General features: G+C 39.6%; 2 long non-coding RNA genes across 2 annotated transcripts in view; both read left to right on the plus strand.

The window, feature by feature from the left end:
• Positions 1-21491, plus strand: part of LOC148224642 (uncharacterized) — a 435112-nt gene that overhangs the window by 171348 nt on the left and 242273 nt on the right. The gene's annotated exons all lie outside the window — the stretch shown is intronic.
• The window catches only part of LOC148224643 (uncharacterized), a 92434-nt gene that overhangs the window by 28919 nt on the left and 42024 nt on the right, over positions 1-21491 (plus strand). The window contains exon 2 of the long non-coding RNA XR_015800746.1: positions 8940-9114. This is a non-coding gene — a long non-coding RNA (uncharacterized LOC148224643). The remainder of the gene's footprint in view (positions 1-8939; positions 9115-21491) is intronic.

Consider the following 21491-nt stretch of genomic DNA (forward strand, 5'->3'; position numbering starts at 1 on the left):
TGGCAGATAATTTCCTGTACCTTGTCTCCAAGCTGTTGACAGAACAAGGGTTTGAATCGGAAAGAGGCAGCACCTCCCTTTCCCAGGCAGAATTCCTGTTTTGCAGAGTGGTATGGAAAGGTGCTGCTTTGCAGTGCTGATGTAAATTTGTGAAAACATTTCTGTCATGTGCTCATCAGGCATTCCTGGTTATGTACATGACCCATCATGGTGATATATTTGATGTACCGAGGATGAGATTCCCATTTTGAAAAAAGAATATTGAGTTGACCAAATTGAGAACTATATAAGGCAAACCCAAACTTTCTTAAACCATATGTTGATGGTATTTTCAGCGTGTGCAGAAAATGCATTAACAGCAATGTGAAGCAGAACTGTTTGGCCAAAATGGTTTTCATGAAAACAAAAGGCAATATCAGGTCATCCAACTATCTTATAGATTTGTTCTAAGTTGAATAAACCAATGTGGTAAAAATAGAAATTTCTTCTTAACCACCATTGCTCTTGCTTACTTTGTATCTTCTTTTTGAGATGTATGATATTCAACCCAAATATAACAAATTTATAGCTTGTGTCAAGTCCAAAGACCAGAGGAGAATGTTTTGCATTAGCCTCAGGTGGAAATGTTTCTATATTTTCCTTTTAGATCATAAATAAGCTGAGTACACACTTTCCCCCATTTTAAAGGGATTGTTATTGTTTAAATTAGAGTGTTATGGATCAGAAGTTCAATGTGTTGAAAGTTATATAAACATTGAACCAGGAGCTGATCTCTTCCCCAAAGAACTTACCAATTACTGTTTCAGTGGAAGTGTTGAATGATTCATGTTCCAGATTTGGGTTTAGTAGCCTGCTGTACTCAGTGTTATATTTTAAACTCATTTCTCTGTGTGGAGAAATGCATTTTTGCTGAGGGCAGTCAGCACCTTGAGATCTTTAATTTCCATAGATAGCAGACAAATCTTGCTTGAAAATGATGTCAGAAAGACAAAACTCTAAAATCTGCTGGATTTGTGTAACAGGGCTTGCAATTGGTTCCTTATGCTCATGGGAAAGAAAAACACTGACACAATAAAGGCATTTCAGTCATTTTTGTCTGGCAGTGCTTCTTTTCTGTGGCTGGGAAATGCTGGTGGATTTATATACTCGTGCAATTAACTTGGTACTTAATGTATCTTATCTTAGAGGCTGACATTCTGTGAAAGTAGCTATTAAAATCATACTGTCACTGAAATGGTCAGCAGAAATGTCATTAATTATAGATCCCATTTTAGACCTCATTTAATTTATTATTTGATAGTTATTTATATTTGCCTTTGGCTAGAAGAGAGTGAATTAATTCTCTCATTCTGCATTGTGTACCAGCCTCTTAATAGCACAGAAACCTTAAATACTAGAACATTTTTTTCAAGTGTGTTTGAAAAACTAATTAATTTACTTTATTTTCAGCTGTCCAGAAGCAGCTAGTGACTTTCTCTTCTATTTTTTAAAAATTTTTGATTTATAATTAGCAGCTGTAGAAATACTTCAGACATGCAGCTTTTTAACTGATAGCTGCAATCCCCAATTTCTGGATGTTAATGATTCCTTTTTGTTTTACAATGAAACCAGCTACTTAGCCATGCAACTTTGGTGTGTTTGAGGTGTTGCACAATTATTAGAATAAGCAGCCCCCTGCAGCAAACACTTTGTGTTTCTTTATACACTTTTTAAAACATCTGTAGTGTCATCACTGACCTTTAATTTTTTGAAATGAGTGGAATGGCTGGAAAAGTCAGAGGGATCTGGTTGAAGCTCTTTGATTTCCATCCTGGGTTCTCTAGATGTAAGGAAGGGTTTACAACTGAAAGAAATGAAAATCTTGGGTTGCCTGTGCTCACCTCCTGTAGCTCCCAAGTGGAATAGTTTATTTACCTTGGGAAATGCTGGAAATATTTGGTCCTCTGTCCCAGAATATTTCCTGCTTCTTTTGTATTACTCAGTACAAGTTTCAAGGTGCTTCTTGTTCACTGCTTTTATTGTTTCTTGTAAGATTTCATCTTAAAGCCTGGAAAAAGGTTTAAAGTAGAATTGTGATAGCAGGTTGGGCAGAGCTTGTGAAAGATGGTATGTGAGCCTCTGGCAAGCTGGTATGCTCAAGCTTGTCTGTTTTCTCTTTAAATTATTGAGGGAATTATATTTGTTTGGGTTTTGGGGGCAGCTGACTTCAAAATGGTTGCAAATTTGTCCCAGTGCTTCAAGGAAGTGCAACAGTGAGGAATGTACAACTTCATCAGCCAGAGGGTTTGTCAGGGAGTTCAGCTTTTGGGTGCTGGGCTTCAGGTTGCTTTCCAAGTCATCTTCCCATTCCTTTTGTTTCTCTGCCTCAGTCTCGGCTCCTCCTAAACCTGCTTTGCTTTGATGCCTGAAAATTTGGTCAGTGGTTGTGACATCTTTGTGCTGCTCTGGTGCCTCCACCACTGAGTCCCTTTCTGGAGCTTCCCATCCATCACTCTGCATGTGCCCCATGTCCATTTATTCTCTTTTTGTGCACTAGATATAATGAAGAGGAAACTAATTTTTGTATTATATATAAGGATTTCCTAAAGATAAATGCAATTAGTAAAATAGTGGCTTAAATTAGAGTTCATGTCTTGATTTTCCTTTTAATGGGTTTGGTTCATGTTCACTGAGTGATTAAATGAGGATTAATGAGCCCTGGAAAATATGTTAATTTACCCCACAGAATGGAATTACCTTATGATGAAACTATAATAAAAAGTGTTTATGGGCTGTAAACAATATGTTCTAATCTGCATCATGAATCCTGTCTCAGGGATCTGTAACATGCTTTTGAGGGAATAACAGTTGATAAACATTCAAGACAACCGGCTTGATTTTTTAATATAGAAAAAAATCCATGTCTGGTGAAACCACTGTGACAGTCCTCAGCAGTCATTTTGACTTTTTAATTGGCTAAAGCCTCACAAAGCTGAAGAAACAGGAATTTCAGCCATTTTCTGAAACTTTGAATAGAAAAATACTCCATGGAGACATGTATGCAAAATGTGCCTGGCTGACCAAGAGAAGTTTGAGCTCCAGAAATGTTTGTTTGCTTTGGAAATAGAAGACAAAAAAAAGGGGGCAAAAGTAAATAAATACACAGGGGGTAAATGCAGGTAATTAAAGCAATGCATATGCTTGAATAAAGAGGGTCAAGATCAGGATTGAACAGCAGAAGTGTTGTGCAGCTGAAGCCTTTTCAGTGGTCCATCCTTGGGCCTTTTCCTGTGTAAGGGAATAGTTTAAATCGTGTTTTATGTTACATGTGGATTTCTTTCCACAGAACACACACAGCCTCAACCCTTCCTGAAACCAAACACACAAACTCTTCTGTGTGAGAGAAACTGAAGTTGTGCCTCAGGGTTCTTTCAAGGCAGCTTTCAGTTAAAAAAGAGTTATACTTAATTTTTTTTTTTTTGCATAGATTTTTGTCATCTAAACATGTGATTGCCTTTTTCCCCTCAGATTTCATAAAATGTAGCTACATTTTTCCACTAAACAAAATCACGTGATTGATCTCTTTCCTTGCAGCTCTTTGTGTTGTTTATAAAATTTTATTTGCTTTGTGTGTTTTTTGCTCCATGGGCTATTAGACCAGTTAGGATATCATCTTTAGGCAGTGTTCAGATGATACAAATGATCAAGTATAAATGTTGTTGCTTCCAGTGACTTGTCTGGCATTTTCTGGAACTGGACATCCCTAAATTGTGTCACTGTCTGCTTTGTACAGAGTAGCTAAGAAATAAACTGGTTTTTTGTGTTTCTGATTCAATGTGTGAGATGCAATAGGGGTTGTTTTGCTGTTTCAAAGCTTACTTTGACTGTTCACCCGTTTATCCCCAGACATAGACATGGAATCACAGAAGGGGTGAGGTTGGGAAGAACCACTGGAACCTTCCTGTCCGAGCTGGGTCCTGTCAAGGATGCCGCTCAGGAGCGCGTCCAGATGGTTCCTGAACATCTTCAGAAATGGGGGCTCCACAACCCCTCTGGGAAACCTGTTCTGCTTCCTTCTGCTCTCCAGGACCTGTGGTGCAATGCACTGTAATCCTGCTGTCCTGACCTGAACCAGTGTTCCCAGGCCTTTCCTCTCCAGTGGAGTACTGGGAGCCCTTAGGTACCACTGTCCCCTCTCGGGCAGGGATGGCTTTGGTGAGAGCATCTCCCACCCTCGGCAATTCTTTGTGCTTTTCTCACCTTTTTTTTTTTTTTTTTTTTTTTTTTTTTTTTGGATATGGATAGTGGATCCTGGAGGAGTGAACATCTTGGCTAATTTGCTGAGTGTAACACGTTTGGATTAGGAAGACTTCCAATATAAGCCCATGTTTATGAAGAGTGATTTATTGCAACAATTTTTTTTGCTGTTAGCGCCACTGTTAAGCGATCGTGGTTTTCATTAGCAAATTGCTTTTTTTTCAGCTTGAAAGCACCGTAATTAATTGGTGCTATAATTCTTTATATTGTTTGGGATTTCATTGCTGATTTTTTAATTACAGCATGTCTCTTGGAGCAAAAAGTTTTCAGAAAGGCTTGTATGGAAAAAATCCTGTAGAAGTTGATACATTCATCTCTGCAATCAATTCTATTTGCTGTCTGTGATTTATGAGTGTTTCTGCCAGAGGAGCTGTGTAAAAATGTTCTGTAACATAGTTCTTTACTGTATTTGGGGGGCAAATCAAATCACTGCAGCTTTGTTAGTTTTCAATAATTTTGGTTTTTACTGTGACCCATGGAAATGTAAGGTCATCTCAGCTTATTCTAAATCAAATTAAGAAGGATTTCTTAGTCAGTGTTTCTTAGGGAAATGACCACTCCAACGTGGACCAAAAAATTCTGTGTTCTGTAGAAGTTTTCCTGATTTAAAGTCATCTTCTTCAAGTTAAAAATGTTTTTCTTTTATTGTCTGTTAGGTCCCACTAAGCGATACAGTCCTCAGGAAGTCTGAAGCAGTTGTCAATTATCAATAATAAATAAGTTTTTAAACCAGAAAAACAACTGTGTTATGCAAAATGTCATTCCCAAATGCCACAATGAAGTGTTACTGGAGAAACCACAAATGAGAAGCACAATATTTTTAAACTATTTAAAAAAAAAAAAAAAGTAGATCTAGATCAGTGGTTGCTTCCATGCTAAGCAGAAAATTAACAAAATGGGACATAAGGACAGATAAAGTCTTCATAACTGTGATTAGATTGTCCTTTCTATCACCACACTCATTTCTGGCAGCAATATTTTTTCCTATTGGGGATATTTCAGTGATTTAAAATTTCCTTACATTGCTACGTTATGATCTCACTTCTGACACCAAAATAATGTTATCATACACTGGAAGAATATTAGGATGCCACTTCTGAAATAATGTCAAAGTGTGGGGATAAAAGCCATAAATTGATTACTTGATGATTGATTGATTGATTGTAGACAAGTGGATTTTCCAATTTTCAAAATCTTGCTGATTACACTTACCTGCCTGGAGTTTGGAAGAAAAAATAATTTTACAAACATGGGCAAGTTGGAGATCCAGCCTGTTAAAGAACCAAATGGGATGTATTTGATGTGGTGAAACTTTTGATGAAGTGAATCTTGAATTAAGGAAATATTCCTTAGTCTGAGAGAGGTTTTAGTAGTTCTCTGACAAAGAAAAGTTAGGTCAGGCTGTGAAGTTTGAAGTCTTTGTCGAGCTCTTTTTCTTCTCCAGCTACACTTTTCTCATTTTACTGCTGCTGAGTATTGTATACATTTCTGTACAGGGTTTTATACTCAGAAATGGGATTTGAATTTTTTTTTTTAATTTTATTTAAGTGCCTGGCATTTGATTGCATCTTACACACCAGAAATTGGAGTCTAAAGATGTCATATGCTACTAGACATACATATATGTATGTATGTATATTCATGCACTGGGACTCTGTTGGATAGGGAATTCTTCCCAGGGATAATCCCAAAGAGATTCCTTTTCTTTCACCCTGTTTTTTTTTTTTTTCCCCTCCATTTTTTCCTGTTTTTTTTCCAGTGTTTTCATGTTTCCTCTCTTTTCCACCCATTTTTTTCCATCCCCCTTTCCATTTTCTCCTTGTTTTTCCTGTTCTTTCCCATTTTTTCCTTTTTTTTCCCCTCCTGGTACTTACCTGGTTTCCCATTCCTTTCCTGTTTTCTTCCTATTTTCCCCCCGCTTTACCTATTTTTTCTTTTTGTTCTTCCTTTTTCCATTTCTCCTGATTTTTCCTGTTTTTTCTTTATTTTTCCTTTTTTACCCCCTTTCCTCCCCCTTCTTTCCCACTTATTTTCCTTCCTATTTTTTGCCCATTTTTCTACATTTTCCCCCATTTTCTCCCATTTTTCCCACCTCAATGCCATTTTTCCCCATTTTCCCCCATCTCGAGCTCCTCCCCAGCACCAAAAAACGCTGGTGGGTGGGGAAAATCTCATGGGATCATAGCAAAGGATCCCTGCTTTTCTATGGGTTTTTCTGCATTTTGTGTGATATTTCCTGACGTTTTTTCTAGGATTTTTTACTTTGTTTTCTCCTTTTTTGTTTGTTTTCTCCTTTCCTGTTTTCTCCCCATTTCCATCCCTTTTTTTTTCTGTGTATTTTCCCTGTGTTCCCCCATTTTCTGCACAACTTTCCGTGGTTTTCCCAGTTTTTCCCTCTTTTTCCTCATCTCTGCCTGGTTTTATATAACTGGTACCAGAATCTATTTTTGGTCCCCAGAACATGTTTAATCCTTTCTTGCCATCACAACAAACATAATATTTAATTAATATCCTTTCTAAATAAGAACCAAGCATCATCAGTTTTATTTGGTTTTTAGACAACTTTCCTACTGCCTGTTTTCTCTAAATAAGAACCAAGCATCATCAGTTTTATTTGGTTTTTAGACAACTTTCTTACTGCCTGTTTTTTTAGCCTTAATGCTGAAAAATTTAGTCAGATTCCTTTCCAGACTTCCTCAAAGCAGGGAGGATTTTCAGCTCTGTGGAGGCATTTCACGTCTGAATGGGGAGCTTATGCTTCGAGCTAAAACCTGCACCCGTGGCGTGTGGCTGAATAAAGCAGTTTCAGATTGTTTGCAGATTGCTGGCTGTGATGAAGGAGCACTGAAAACATTTGAACTGCTTTGCTTTGGCACCAATCTGTTGTGTAAAGAGGGAGCATATGGGCAGATCACACGGGCCCCTTGGCTACTGCTGGCACCCCAGCAGGTTTCTGATCAGGGGTGTCTGGTACCCACACGTGCTGGTGATGAGGAGCTCTCAGGATTTCCACTCCTCTCCTAGACAGCTGGGATAGCAAGATATCCAGATAAAATATATGCATATGGAAATCTCGTGGTTTTTTTTTTTTTTTTCTTTTTTCCCCTTTAACAGAAGACAAACAGTCATAAGGCTGTTGGTTTGTGAGATGGAACATATTCTAGTTGAGCATTTGCAAATGTAAGAGCTGTTATCTCAAAAACAAGGACAAATTGTGGGTACTTGTTAACATAGTTTTGTGCTTAGCCTGGTGGTGCTTTTAGCAGAAGCTTCTAGCAACCTTAACAATACATCCTATGTACGAATTTTGTATGCAGCCTGTGCCTTCTAATGTAATCCAAACTTTAATTCAGTCTGACAGTGATACTTTGGTGATAATTTTAATCATGGTCTAGCAACGGCGCTCATCAGTTACTGTACCACAGAAAACATCTTAGTCTGACTAGACTTTGCTGGGTTTTTCCTTTCTGGCAGTGGTGTAGGTAAAATCTTTTGCTATTACTGGCAGAAATGGCTGTTTCCTGCTGCCAGGATTCTGCATCCACTGTCATTAGATTTCACTCATACATATCCTTTTTTCTGGGAAGTTTTTGCTATGGATGAGCTTTATTACTTGGCATATAAGAGCACCAGATATGTACTAAAAATGGGATGTTGCCACAAGATAGGTAGGGATTCCTGGGGAAGTGAAACAGAATTAGTTTCTGGTCTTGCAGGTCAGAGACTATTCAAATGTGAAACTAATAATATGCATGGAAGAAGAAAGCTGTTTGCATATTGCTTGTTTTAAACTGTGTGAATAGGCAGGAGCACATGGTGCTGGTTTGTGTAAGGATGGAGTTGTGTTGAGAGCAAACTTCAGGGTTTCAGTGTCCCAGGTTTCTGCTGAAGTCGTGGCTGGTGCAGGTCTAGCACAGTCAGCAAGGAGGCTGCTGCTCTTGTTGCCTCTGAAAAATGGCACTGATTTGGTCCCCATTTCTTTGCACTCCAGACAGGGCTGTAATTTAAGTAGGTTGCTTTTTAAAAGGTTTGCTTTCCTGTGAAAGTTGTTGGTTTGCTCTTGAAATTGCTATGCTTGGAGCTGTGGAGTTAAAATTCAGGGCATGGTTTAAGATTGCCTGTTCTTTCTGAAGGAAAACATGGGGAGAGAGCTGCTGAGAAAAACTACAAGGAAAGGGCATAGGAAAGTAAAAGAGAGAGAAGCTGTTGTGTGTTGTGCTCCAGAGGGAATGGCTTGTTGAATACAGCCATACAGGGGGTGGGGAGCAAGAAGGAGTAAAGAGGTTTGGGTTGATTTTGTGAGAGAACAAAGATTCAGGGAGCACCTAGAGACATAGCAAGGGTCAGAAGCAAAAGGTGTGATCTCAGAAGTCAAACTTCTGTTAAATAGTCCTATTTTGAACAAAGGAAAGAAGAGTCCTGGAAGGAGAGGAACATGTAATCCCATAAGAGCCTTCTTTGGCGAAGAGGTTGTTGAATTAATCTGATGTGTTGCACAAGAAAAAGCCCTAATCCATCTCTCTTATGTGTGCTCAAAACCAAACAAATGTAAAACGGTTTCTTTTGTGTGTTATTTATAGCTGTTAGTCCTTGCAGCACACTGCTCCTCTGTGATAACCTTCGTCTGCACTTTGGCTTTTCAGACTCTTAGGAATTCCGTGGAGCAAGCTTTCTTCTACATCAGCTCTTAACTTGGGTTCCTGGCACGCCATCCACCTGGTGAGGCTCAGGCCACTGAGCTCTGCCAGTGCTGCACACAAAGCTCTTGTCTTGGGGAGGAAGTTTTACAGCCTGAGAGCGACTGGAGGCTCTTCTGAGGTTCGTTAATCTTATTAGTACGTGTTTTAAGTACTTTAAAGACTTTAAGTGCTTTAAGGTGGCTAGGAAAGTAATCTTTTTGGATTAAATGGAAAAACTTTTTTATGGGTAGTGTCTAGCAAAGTGGAGTGCGAGAGCAAAAGGACTCCATGGTTCTGTCTGAAAATGGCAATGAAATAGGGTGATGGAGAAGGAGCAAAAGTGGTTTGGGTACATGTCATGTGCTCACGATCTCTGTTAGGTGCCTTGTGGGTTCAGCTTTGTGATGGGGATCATTACTGAAAGTTGTTCAACATGCTGATGTGGATATGTCTGATCCATTGTCTTTGCCTTCCCTGAGCCTTCTCTGTTGCCTGTCAGTGCTGACTTCCAGATACTTTCCAGACATTACATGGCATAGCAAAATAAAGCTATTTTAAGGTTTAGTTGAAATGGGCAAAGTCTTCATAACAGGGCATAAAGGCTTTCCTGTAGCTCAGTTGCCTTTGTTAATTAGCAAGTGCTGTGCCACAAATTAATCCTTACCATGCATAGATTTTATTTCAGTTTGGAATAAAATCAAGATTTCATTACCAACTCCTGATTTAGTTGTCTGATGTTTCAAGTTCTTACTCAGTGACAGTACAGATGGGAATCCAAAGTTGCTCCCCACCTGCTAAAGTCATTGTGTTATTGTCCCTTCATTAGCTTAGAGAATGCTTTGAGACCTGCTCTCTTGTTAGTTTGTGTTTTAGTTATTCATTACAAAGGTCCATGCATTTATTTGAGAATCAGCCTCACACTAGTTTTTTCCTTTCACTCAGAGCATGTGGTTGGGTTCTTCTGAGCACTCAAATTTCCAGATGAGTCTGCTTGGTCACTGGCTGATTGATGCTGTTCAACCAGGAGTTATGAATAAGGAATGTGGACCCTGCACACGATCTGCTCACAAATGGCTCTTGTGACAGTGATTTTTTTTACAGAATTGATCAGCCTTAAAACATTTATGGTTTTCCTGCTGTGCTCAGTGCCCAGATCCACAGCATTTTATTCCCAGGTTGGAGCTGTAGGGTTGTAGCAGGTAGGAAGACACTTTTAAACAGAGCAGACCAGGTTATCAAGAATTTCAATCACTATGGCATGATCTCCTCAATGAGAAGAGAAGATATTGGAAGCAGAGATTTGCTGTGTGCCTCTCAATCAAAATGTAATTCCCAAGTCGTTCAAAAGCAAGGTTAATTGCTGCTTTAATTATACAGACTGGTTATATTTCACAGCAATTCCAGATCCCAGCAGGATGAAGCACGGTGCAGACATGTTCCCTGAGACAACAGAACACAAGTAAAAAATTGTCATGGTAATAACTTTAGCTTCCATTTTTTCTGGTGGCATTCTGATGGCCCAAGTTTGTAATGGTTTTCTATTTAAAGAAATTTTGTCTATTTTTTCATGTGGTTTACTGAGAGTTTTTAATGGACTAATTATAATATAATCAGCAAGTGATTGTTGGACACATGTTACATCAGGTAGGAGCAAAGGAGAAAATCAAAGTCTCTGGTTTAGCTTTTTAGCATTCATAAAATGATCCCTGAAACTGTATTGTCAGGGTATGCACTGGTTCCCAGTTCACCATTTCTACACTTCCTCTCCAGTATGTTTATGTATTTTTAAAAGCTTTCCCTGACAGAGACATTTCCTTCAAAATAAAATCCAGTTCTTTTTGTATTTCTGCACTAACTTGCTATTAGAGATTTTGAGCCCATCTCCTTAATTCATTTGCTGCAATTTGAGACCACTTAGACTGAAGTCTTTAGATGATTAAAATTGCTGCATCTACAATCAATTGCTACTAAAGAGGCTACACACAAAGAAAAAGTAATTTATTGTCAAAGAAATTATGTGAAATTTAGATCTCAGCACTTGATTAAATGGAGAATGTCCTAAGTGGATCTGGAAGGATCACAGAGCTACGGGTAGGATTGAGGAAGAAGCTACAGCAACAGAAGGAAACGAAACCCAGATACTTTTAAGGAATGAAGATATAAATCCATGTCAAAATAACATAGCAGAACTAATGAGCAGAGTGCAGGCAAGGTAATAGACCTCTCAGAGGTAAAGAATGGCCTCCCTGTGAGGAAGAAATTTTATCTTGCATAACCTGAATTGCTGAACAAAAATTGCCAAAATGTCTCAGACAGCAAGAGCCGTAGGCTGTGCTTATCTCTGGAGATGAGCTCAGGAATAGTGAGGGCACAGCAACACTTGTGAGACCTGTGAGGAGCAAAGCTGAGCCCCACTTTCCTTTGCTCATACTGACACCCATTCTCCAAAGCAGAGGATTAAGGATGTGGGAAATACACTGCCATTGGGTTGTTGAGAGTTTCAGAATCACTGTGATGCTTTGAAAATAATTTTGAAAACATATCCATGATCCCTGATCCTTTTCAGTGCTTGAGAGGCTATTGCACATTCTTTTTCTGTGTAGCACAACTAGTTAGAAGATAAAATTATTTGTTTTTCCTATCTGGACTGTTGTTATTTTTAGAAGTACTGTGAGGATAAAACCAAAGCTTATTATTTAATTTTAAATCAATGAAAAGAAAGCGTGATAACAGTTGCTTGTTTTGTCAACAATATTCTTATATCTTGCCTGTTTTAGACAAATCTCAAGTCTGAGGTAGCTGGCAAAATCCAAACAAAGGCTCCTCCTGCATTTTATGAGAAACAGTCTCGTTCTCTCTGATTAGACCTGTTCTTTTCTGTTTGAGCAGACACATTTAGCTGTGCCTTATGCATACTAACAGAAAAGATTTATAGTCTGGAACAAATCTAGGAGCTGACTGTTGTTTCCTGTAGTATCTGTATCCATTGTGGCACATCTGTGTCAAATCTTGAATCATGTTATCCTTTGGCTCACACTTAGCTCCTGTTACTCTTAAAAGGAATTAAGTGTGTTAAAAGGATACAAAATTCCCTGAGGTGCCATTTTGGAGACCACAGCTTTAAAATACTGTGGATTGTGAAGTGGCTTTTCTATTTTGACCAATGGTGCAGAGCTTTTGTAGCATTACACCTGCCTGCATTTTGAAATACCAGGCACAAATAATTGTTTGCTCAGAGAAGATAATGTTGCCATCATGGCATTTTCTGTCGTGGATGCATGGAGTGCAAATCCTTTGGAAAGGCAAAGCCTCAGCAGTGGAGAACGTGCAGGGAATTCCCACAGCACCTCTGAGAATTCCCACAGCACCATCAAACAGGAACTCCAAACTCTTTTCTCCTCAGTACTTTTGTTCAAAGCTCTCCCTCAGGGAAGTCATGGGAGGAGGGGAAGAGGCAGCAGGACTTTTCTCAGTCCTTCTTCTGGCTGCCTGCTTGGGTTTTGCCTTTAATCTCTGTGTTTCTCTTTGATGCAGGTATGTAGGCAGTTCCTCTGAACAGTACCAAGAGAAGCCCTTTGTGACTTTTCTGCCTTCTGCATCTGCTTTCTCTTTGGGCCTGTCAGGAACATCAGGGTAGGGGGCTGCTTTTTCTGCTGAAAAAGTGGCAAACAGGAGGTTAAAGGCCTTTTTGTGCTTCTCAGAAGTGAAATGGGGGAGCTCAGTTCCTGTGTGATGCACCTGACCTGCAGAAATGTTACAGTCCTAGGTCCTGGGCATCCCTTCAAGATGCTAATCATCAGAAATTATTTTTTTTGTTTGTTTTTTGTAACAGTCTGTTGCATTTTTAGCTTATTAAATATTACCTGTATCACCTGAGCCTTGTCTTTCATCAAGATAGAGTTGAGTTTGTCAAATTAAAGGTACAGTTTATTCCATCTTTCGTGCATATACTTGTCTAGGCATGTATTGCTCTAGTGTAGTGCAGGAATGTGTTTTGTGATAGCTTGTGCTAATATATTACCTTGCAGTCACAGTTAATATTTAAATATTTAAAGCAAAAATCTTTTGTTGTTGTTCCTGTTCTAAAATTTGTGGGTTCATTCATCAGTGAAGAGAGAGGTCACAAAATTTACTTGTGGAATTGCAACTGAAGCTTTGAGAGATGTTTGCATTGTGAACCAACACAAGTTGCAGATTGTGAATAAGGTGTTTTGGTGTTTCATTTAAAGCAGGTACCTCAGAGATCAGCACGGCTCCAAGAATAGTGGAGATGGTCAGGTAGTTTCTTTAAGCTTTTGTGGACTATACTGAGTCTCATTTTCTGGTGCCCTGCAATCAGCTTGTTAGTTGGTTCAGTTTGCTGAAGTGACACCCAGCTCTAAGGTTGTTTATAAAGCAAAATGTGGCTTTAAAATGCAAAAATGTAGCTCCATACCTGGAGCTAGGTCACCTCATCACCCCTATAGGATCAGAGCACTCTCTTCTCCTTTCCCTGATTGAATAAAGCCTGTGTGGGGTAATGTTTGGTGATTGGCTCCGTTTACATTTTAGGTGTCCTCAGGGTGTTTTGTTCAGCCTGGGATAACTTTTATGTGTCTTCGCTGCCTGGGAAGCATCTTTTGCAGCCCTGGGGCTTTCTAGGGGTAACTTGAAGAGGCCTCAGTATGGAGAACACGAAGATTTTTCCTTCTGACCCCCTGAACACGCTGACCTTGGACTTTATGCATTTCATCTTTTAATCCATTGGTGCCTTACTTAGCCTGCACCTTCTTGTCACAGCCTGTTTCCTTTGTTCCTCAGGACTGTGAGCTGCTGTAATTTAAACTACCTGTGGCACAATTATCTCTCTTGCATTTAGAAGAAAAATACAAATTTCCAATCTAAATGCTCATACAACATTTTGGCAGGGAACATGCATGTCTAGTTTGACTGACACCATTCTACTGTGATTTGAAACCACAATTTACTGACATCCACCTGCACAGACTGATTCAACCAACAGTGTTGCAGGCAGATTTGTTTTCTGAGCTCAAACCACTATGACCACCATACAATCCTAATATAATCCTGTTTTTTTTCAACAGGACTCATTCCTTTAATATACCCTGTCGAAGATAAATATGCTTTTGTCATTGTTTCTGGAGCAAGTCACCTGTATCAGTTTTCACCTCAGACACGTCCCAGTGTGTGCTTCAGTTGCTGGTTTTGTGCAAAATTTCAGAATGGTAAATTTGGAAAAAAACAGGAAAACTACTGCTCCAAGGAATTTTTCTTATTCCTCTGGAGTGCAGTGTTTTCAAACTATGAGGAAAATACCTTTCAGAAAAATGCTGCCTCTTGGGAGGAAGGAATGAAATCATATGAAATGATAGTAAGCTAGAAAAATCAGCATCTCATGGGATATGGGCTCCCACAGGAGCTTTGAAATAGTTTATTTCCAGAGCAAACTTAGCATGTTTGAGGCTACTACTGTGGAATACATCAAGTTAGAGGAAGGGATTTTGGGAAGTCAGCGTGTACATTTCTGAATCATCCTTAGAGACAGAAGAAATTTCAGGAGGGAATTTATTTACATTCCTTTGGGGGTTTTTTTGTGTAATAAACAACCATCTCCACAAAGCTGTGTCATGGATTTGTCCAGGAAACTTTCATAAGCTTGCCTGCCTTGTTCAGTATGGGAAGATTATCAACCCTATTTGTTCTTTATGCACTGGAATTTTATAATATCAGCATTGTTAGTAAGGATATTTCACATATTCCTGTCCTCTTGGGAGGAGAGATACATGCTTAGAAGGAAAGAGAGATGTAGTCTATGAATTTTGGTTTTATGTGGACACCGTTTTCTCAGTTCCACTTCTTGGATGGAAATAAATACCTTAACCACAAACTTCTTTCCATTAATTTTCTTAATTCTTTTTGAGAAGAACCTCAGAAAGCTGTGAAAGAGAGGTAGAGAAACAGGGACTTGATGCTCTTGGATAAACTGGTAGCATCAGAATAGCCTGAATCTTGAGGGAATGTAGTTAAATTTTAAGCCTAGAGCCATCTGTGTGCTGCACTTTGTCCTTCATATCCCCTTTTTGGAGAGCCCTCCTCGCCCACTGGCAGGAGGATGGATGGTGTGGTGCCTTGCACTTGGCTTGCTGGGTTCTGGTGTTGCTGGGAGAGAGCTGGAATAGGGAATAGGTGCTTTAGGAAAAGGTGCCGTGGCTGTGTTTGATGTGAAGATAGCTGACACCAAACAATTTTGAAAATGCAAAGATTTTGCTTCTACTCCAAAGCCTATAGAATAAAATATTTGTATTAAATACCTTCTGTCTTATAGGAAGGAAAATCCTGAAAAACAACTTCTGCCCCATTTTAGTGTCAGTGAGCGACTTTGAGTGTTCAAAAGTATTTCAGCACAGTGTTAACAGCCTATCTAGGAAATGATATGGATCACAAGGTTTGTTGTCTAACTGCTGTACATTTGGGCCAGTTCTTGTCTGTGCATCTCTGATTCTTTTGTTTCTACAGAAATTTTCTCTATATTCAGATTTATTGGGGGAGGCTGGGTTTTCTTTGGGTTCTTTTAATGCTTGTGGATATCAGAGGTTCAGGGATCAATGCCCCTTGAACTTTTGAAAGAGAAGCATCTTTTGGATATACTTTTGGTACAATTGTTCTGATACAGTTATTGGAGATCCCCTGTTTCTAACCAAGCCCTGTTTCTAATCCATGCTATTTTCCGAGGTGTTTTTCTGCACCTGATTTTGTTCTATCTGGCAGCACTTGTTTTCTCTAGAATTGTTTTCTGAGTCTTGGGGGTCTTAAGATTTTTCTTGACTTTTCTTTCCAAATTTTTTTGCTCCATGTGGTTCATTCATTTATAATCCTTAATTTCTAGTGAAGTCATTTAATAGTGTCTTGAGATTTTTCCACAAATTAAGACGTAGGGAAAAAAGCAGCTTTAGATGTGGGTTTCATCAGTAGGAAAAAAAAAGAGAATGTTTAGCAAAAGCACCCAGTGCAATGTGACTTTTGATCTAATAAAGACATTTGGTAAATATCTAAATCATGCCAGGGGTTTAGAAAATACTTGGCCTAACGCAAAGCAGAATCAATATAAATGATGTCCCAAGACAGTGACTGCCAGAACTTAGTTTTTGGAAAACACTGGCATTTTGGGTTAAATCCACCAGCAGCCTACATCCAATGTGAGTTTTACACAGATGTTCACAATTCCAGGTGACTTTAAACCAAACCCATGGTAATATCTTTACCAACACCATATCCCAAGCTGTGCTTTGCTTCTGGTGAAGTTTTCCCGAGGCTCAAATTGTTGCTGTCCACTTCTGGCCCAGGGCAGAAGAAAGCATCTGGAAATGGATGCTTTCCAAGGGATGGCTTGGACCAATTGTTTTGCTTCATACTTACAGCTCACCTCTTCTTCTAACTGAAGTGGCAACCATGATGCAGCCAAAATGATCTTTACATGGCACAGGGTCATCGATGTCTCTGCAAGCTCTGCTTACTTTGGGGTTTAGGTGTTGTGGCAAATATCCTGTGTGGGGAAGGGTTTTCTTGCTCATGGACAGTTCTGGGTCATGAAATGTGTAGTTGTACACTTAATGTACTTTAAACTTTCTGTTGTTGTTAGAATTTATTTTTTTTTTTTAAACTCAAGAACAGAAAATGTAGAGGCTATGATTTATTTAGTTATTTTTTAGAGGATCTGGAAAATTTGCCTCAGGTGATTATAGCCATTAGTCAGCTGTAGCAAGAAAGCCCTGAGAGTCTTTTTTTGAAGGAGGGTTGGAAAAGGGATGAAAAGCTGCCTGAGTTGATTAAACACAAATCTTTGTAAAGAAACCTGAAAAGTGGATGCTAAGTACTACATAGATGATAATTAGCTGAGTTGAAAAAATTGCAGATTGATATTGATTTGGCATGGTGGAAACGAGCTAAAGCAAAGTCATCAATGGGCTGAGTTTAAAAAGCGAGTAGGAGAGGAGGGAAATTCCACTTAATGCTTCCATTTCAGACTGGCACAAAAAATGGGGGCGTAATGATGTATAGAAGGTGTTTCTGAAGTAGAAAGGGATAAAAATAAAATGCAGGAAGAACTTGCTAGTAAGATATTACCTTTCATTTTTGACTGGTTTTGCTGTATCAGTTTTGGGATGTGATCAGGGGGCAGAGCAGGCATTTTTGTGGTCATGATCCGAAGAGAAAGATTCCTTTGATTTACATCTTCTACATGCTGTTTCATGTACTTGCCCCTCCTGATAACTCTCCTCTCTAAAATAAATAATTTGGTTTTCATGTTCTCTTTTTATAAGACTCTCTACCTTTTCCAGATAATCCATTTGTCAGCTGTTGACCTTAGCAGCAATTGTCAGATTTAACATGCAGAAGTTCCTCATGTGATTACAAAGCAAAATATCAGTGCAGGATTCTGGTTTTAAAAGGAAAATTAAAAGGGATAAATCTTGATTTTAATAAATTATATGTAATGGAAGAGCTGGGACACATCAAGGAGAGTCTTTGTATTGTCTGCAGACTAGAGGACTTATCTGCAGCATATAAAACTGACAGCTTACAGCTTGGGATGTTTTTGTTGTTGGTTTGGGTTTGTTTTTTTTAATCCTTTCTATCTCATCTTCCCTGAAGTAAGATTTTTGCTCTGTTATATCACGTCTCATTCAGCTTGGAGCTTAACGCAAAAACTTCATGACAGAAAAAAAAAATACATCATATTACTGATTTTTGGTTTGTTTTTTTTGTTTGTTTGTTTAAGGTTTAGCCTGTCTGTTTAGCCTCAGTAAAATCAGCATTGGCCCTTTTCTGGCTGCGTTTTAGTGTTGTGTGTTGTTTTGAGTATAAATTATATATATATATGTGAATATAATGTAATATAATGAAGCATATGATATAAAGAGGATGTAAAGCCGTTGGAGAGCATCCAGAGGAGGGATGTAAAGGATAGTGAAGGAATTGTGAGGAAGTCCCACAAGGAGGGTGACCTTACTCAGTTACAGCTTCCTCATGAGGACAAGGCACTGATTTCTGCTCTCTGTGACAGTGACAGGACCCAGCAGGTCTGAAATTGTGTTGGGGAGTTTTAGGTTGGGTATCAGGCAAAGGCTCTTCCCTTTGGGCACTGGAACAGCTCCCCAGGGAATGGTCACAGCACCAAACCTGACAGAGAACCTTTGGACATTCAGGCACAGGGGGAGATTCCTGGGGTGTCTGTGCACAGCCAGGAGCTGGACTTAGGTGACCCCTGTGATCCTTTCCAACTCAGGATATTCTGTGATTGTCTCCATCCTGTCTTAAACACACAGAAACAAACAACAGTGTTGTGATCTCTGATCTTGTGAAACTGGGAGACTGAACTGATCACAAGTGAGACTGGACAGGACATCAGAGAGGTTTTGCACAGGAGAAATTTCCTCAGCCTGGCAGGGAATGCTGTGGGCTGACCCTGTTGAAATGCTATTAGCCTGTTATATATAAACTATACCAGAGTGATCAAAGCAAATTTCCACTTGGTCTTCTTGAGGTGGATCAGCTTGCAACACTAGCCATGAGAGGAACATGAGGAAGATTTGGCTGTTTTATTCCAGTTTATAACCCCTTTGGGAGAGAAGAGGAGGAGGTCTTTGCCAATGGCTTTACATCCGTGAGAAGAAATCCCCAACCAACCAACTGAACAAAACTAAACAAAAGAAAAAGCCAAACCACCATGTTTTGGTGTTTGCTTATAACAGCAAGAGATAAAATAAGATGGAAACTGTGGCTGAATGGACATTCAGAAGATGGGCCACTGCTTTCCCACCTCTGACAATGTATTTTGTGAGTGTCTAAGCAAGGAAAGGATTGTGGCTTTTAATTAGCAAAATTAGAAAATCCATAGATGTGCTCAGAATTTTTATCCTGCTGTACACTGTACTCGCTTCTGTGGCTCTCTCCTCTCGTGATGGCAATGTGAGCTCCATGGGGATTTGAGTCAGGATGGCAAACTGCAGGTATTCCTTCTTGAAGACTTAAACCCAGTGTGGTAACTACAGGTGTCACTGCATTCATTAAGCATTTAATTCCTGGTTTAATGAGTGTAACATTTGGGTTGATCCACACATTTTTATTCTTAGCTAATTGAGAATCTAAAGGATTAACAGGATGGGCATAACTGTGGTGATACCGAAATAATGAGAAAAAGGACTAATGTAGATATAGTAGTAGTCATGCTAAGGCTTAGAAAACTGCAGTTCTCGAACAGGCCCTGGGAACCAGCCCTGGGAATGAGCTGGGGACTGTGGAAACAATAATTAAAGATAATTAAAGAATTTAGTGGAGCATATAAGAACATCTAGAAACTTTCAGGATAAGGCTAAAGTATAATAATAAATAAAGGGTTCTGGTAATGGGAAAACATGCAAGGGGGAATTAAAGGGGGGTAGCCTATAGTTTTGAATAGACAAGCATGCAAAATTTATAACTTTTAGGAATGATATCTACAAGATTTATGTATCTGTATTGTCTTGAAGATTGCGTACCTCTGCACGTGGACTACTTTGTAAAAAGGTATAAAAAACTTGACGAAAAAGGGAACTGTGGGACCCTGACTTTGGACGCTAGTCCGCAGGTTCCCCGGGCCCTGAATAAAGCACCGCATAAACTGACACTCTGTTAGTTTGTGTTCTGTTTGGGGCATCGGGCAGCAGTTTTCTGGCGACCCAGATGGGACACCGGAGGCGGCAGGGGCGGTTCGCGAGCTGATCCACTCCACGCCGGCACCAGGTGATTTCTGGGGAGGACATCAACCCGTGCCCGACCCCGCGCCTGACGGACGACCAGGAGGTAAGCCCGAAGGTGCTTTATTCCTTTTATCGAGGGAAAGGGGGGCCTGCCGATTAAGTCGGAACGGCGTTTCCGCACGGGGGTCACAGACGTCTTTAAGGTTGTGGAAAAAGCCTAGGCGCTGACCGTCAGACGCAGCAGTGACTGCGCAGGTTCAGCACTTGCCACTCGCAGAGACGAGAAAGGCAAGAATTGTGGAAAGGGTGTGAGTGTAAAGGGTGTGAGTGTTGTGTGTGGTGTGTATTGGAAAGGGTGTGAGTGTTGTGTGTGGTGTGTATTGTGTTAAAAAAAAAAAAAAAAAAAAAAAAAAAAAAAAAAAAAAAAAAAAAAAAAAAAAGAGGAGGAAAAAAAAAAAGAAAAAAGGTGTAATGATGCCTTTAAAAACGTTTAAGACTCTAGCAAGTTCCGGGATGGAAATCCCGGACGATTCACCATTGGGCTGTTTATTACAACACTGGAATGTGGGGAACTTTGGTCAAGAATTAAGTAAAAGGAAATTGATTGATTTCTGTAATCATGTATGGCCTTTATATGAACCCGATGGTATGCAATGGCCTAGGAACGGTACACTGAATCCTGACATTATTACACCTTTGATGCATTTCCTGCAAAGTAATGAAAAATGGGATGAGATACCGTACCTAGACCTCTTTTATTATTTGAAAGATAAACCAGAGTGGCAAAGGGAGTGTGGGATCATGGTTTTGAAAACATTAAACCTGAATTGTGAAGGATGTAAGGGGTGGCAGAAAGAGAAGGAATGCTCAGTTAAGTTTTCGGAACCTGAAGAGGATGTTTCTTTGCTGATAGCCCCTAGTGCTCCTCTGATGGAAGAACGTGGAGAAAGTATGTTAGAGGCAGAAAGGGAGGATCAAGAAACAAAAATAGGAACCACAGATATACCACGAACCCCCTTATGTGAAAGAACTCGGAGAGGGAGGTGGGAGGTAGAAAGGAAGAAAAAGGGAGGAGGTGCTCATTTAATGGTTCCGCTTCGTGAAGCAGTCGGGCCGCAGGGGGAACGGGTCATAGTGAAAGTTCCCTTTTCTCCGAATGATTTGCTAATTTGGAAACAATCAGCGGGGGCGTATCGGGAGGATCCTGAACGAACTGCGCGGGTGGTAAAAATGGTAATTAAGACTCAGAACCCAGATTGGAATGATTTACAAGTTCTGTTAGACACAATAATGGATTCTACTGAAAAGGAAATGGTGTTTAAAGCCATGACAGAGAAAGCACGGGAAATGATTAGGTTGCGGCTTGCGGATGGTACAGTAAATGACTTGGTGCCTAGGGAAGATCCGGAGTGGGATCCCAACTCGACGGGCGGGTCTCGGAGACTTAAAGCTTATCAGGATTTGTTAACAGAAGGAATACGGAATGGAATACCAAAAACTTTGAATTGGTCTAAGTTATATTCGGTCAGACAGGAAAAGAATGAGTCTCCATCAACCTTTTTAGAGCGGCTTAAGGAGACAGCTCGTAGATACACTAATTTAGAAGTTGAGGGAGAATCGGGAAAATTACAGCTAGCATTAATTTTTATGGGGCAGTCCCAGGAAGATATTAGAAAGAAATTACAAAAATTGGAGGGAGAAGATACTCGGAATTTAGATAAACTATTGGAAGTTGCGTGGAAGGTATATAATAACAGGGAAAAAGAAACGGCCAGGA

Source organism: Sturnus vulgaris, chromosome 2 (assembly GCF_052056855.1).
Source record: "Sturnus vulgaris isolate bStuVul1 chromosome 2, bStuVul1.hap1, whole genome shotgun sequence".
In the NCBI taxonomy this organism is placed as follows: domain Eukaryota; kingdom Metazoa; phylum Chordata; class Aves; order Passeriformes; family Sturnidae; genus Sturnus; species Sturnus vulgaris.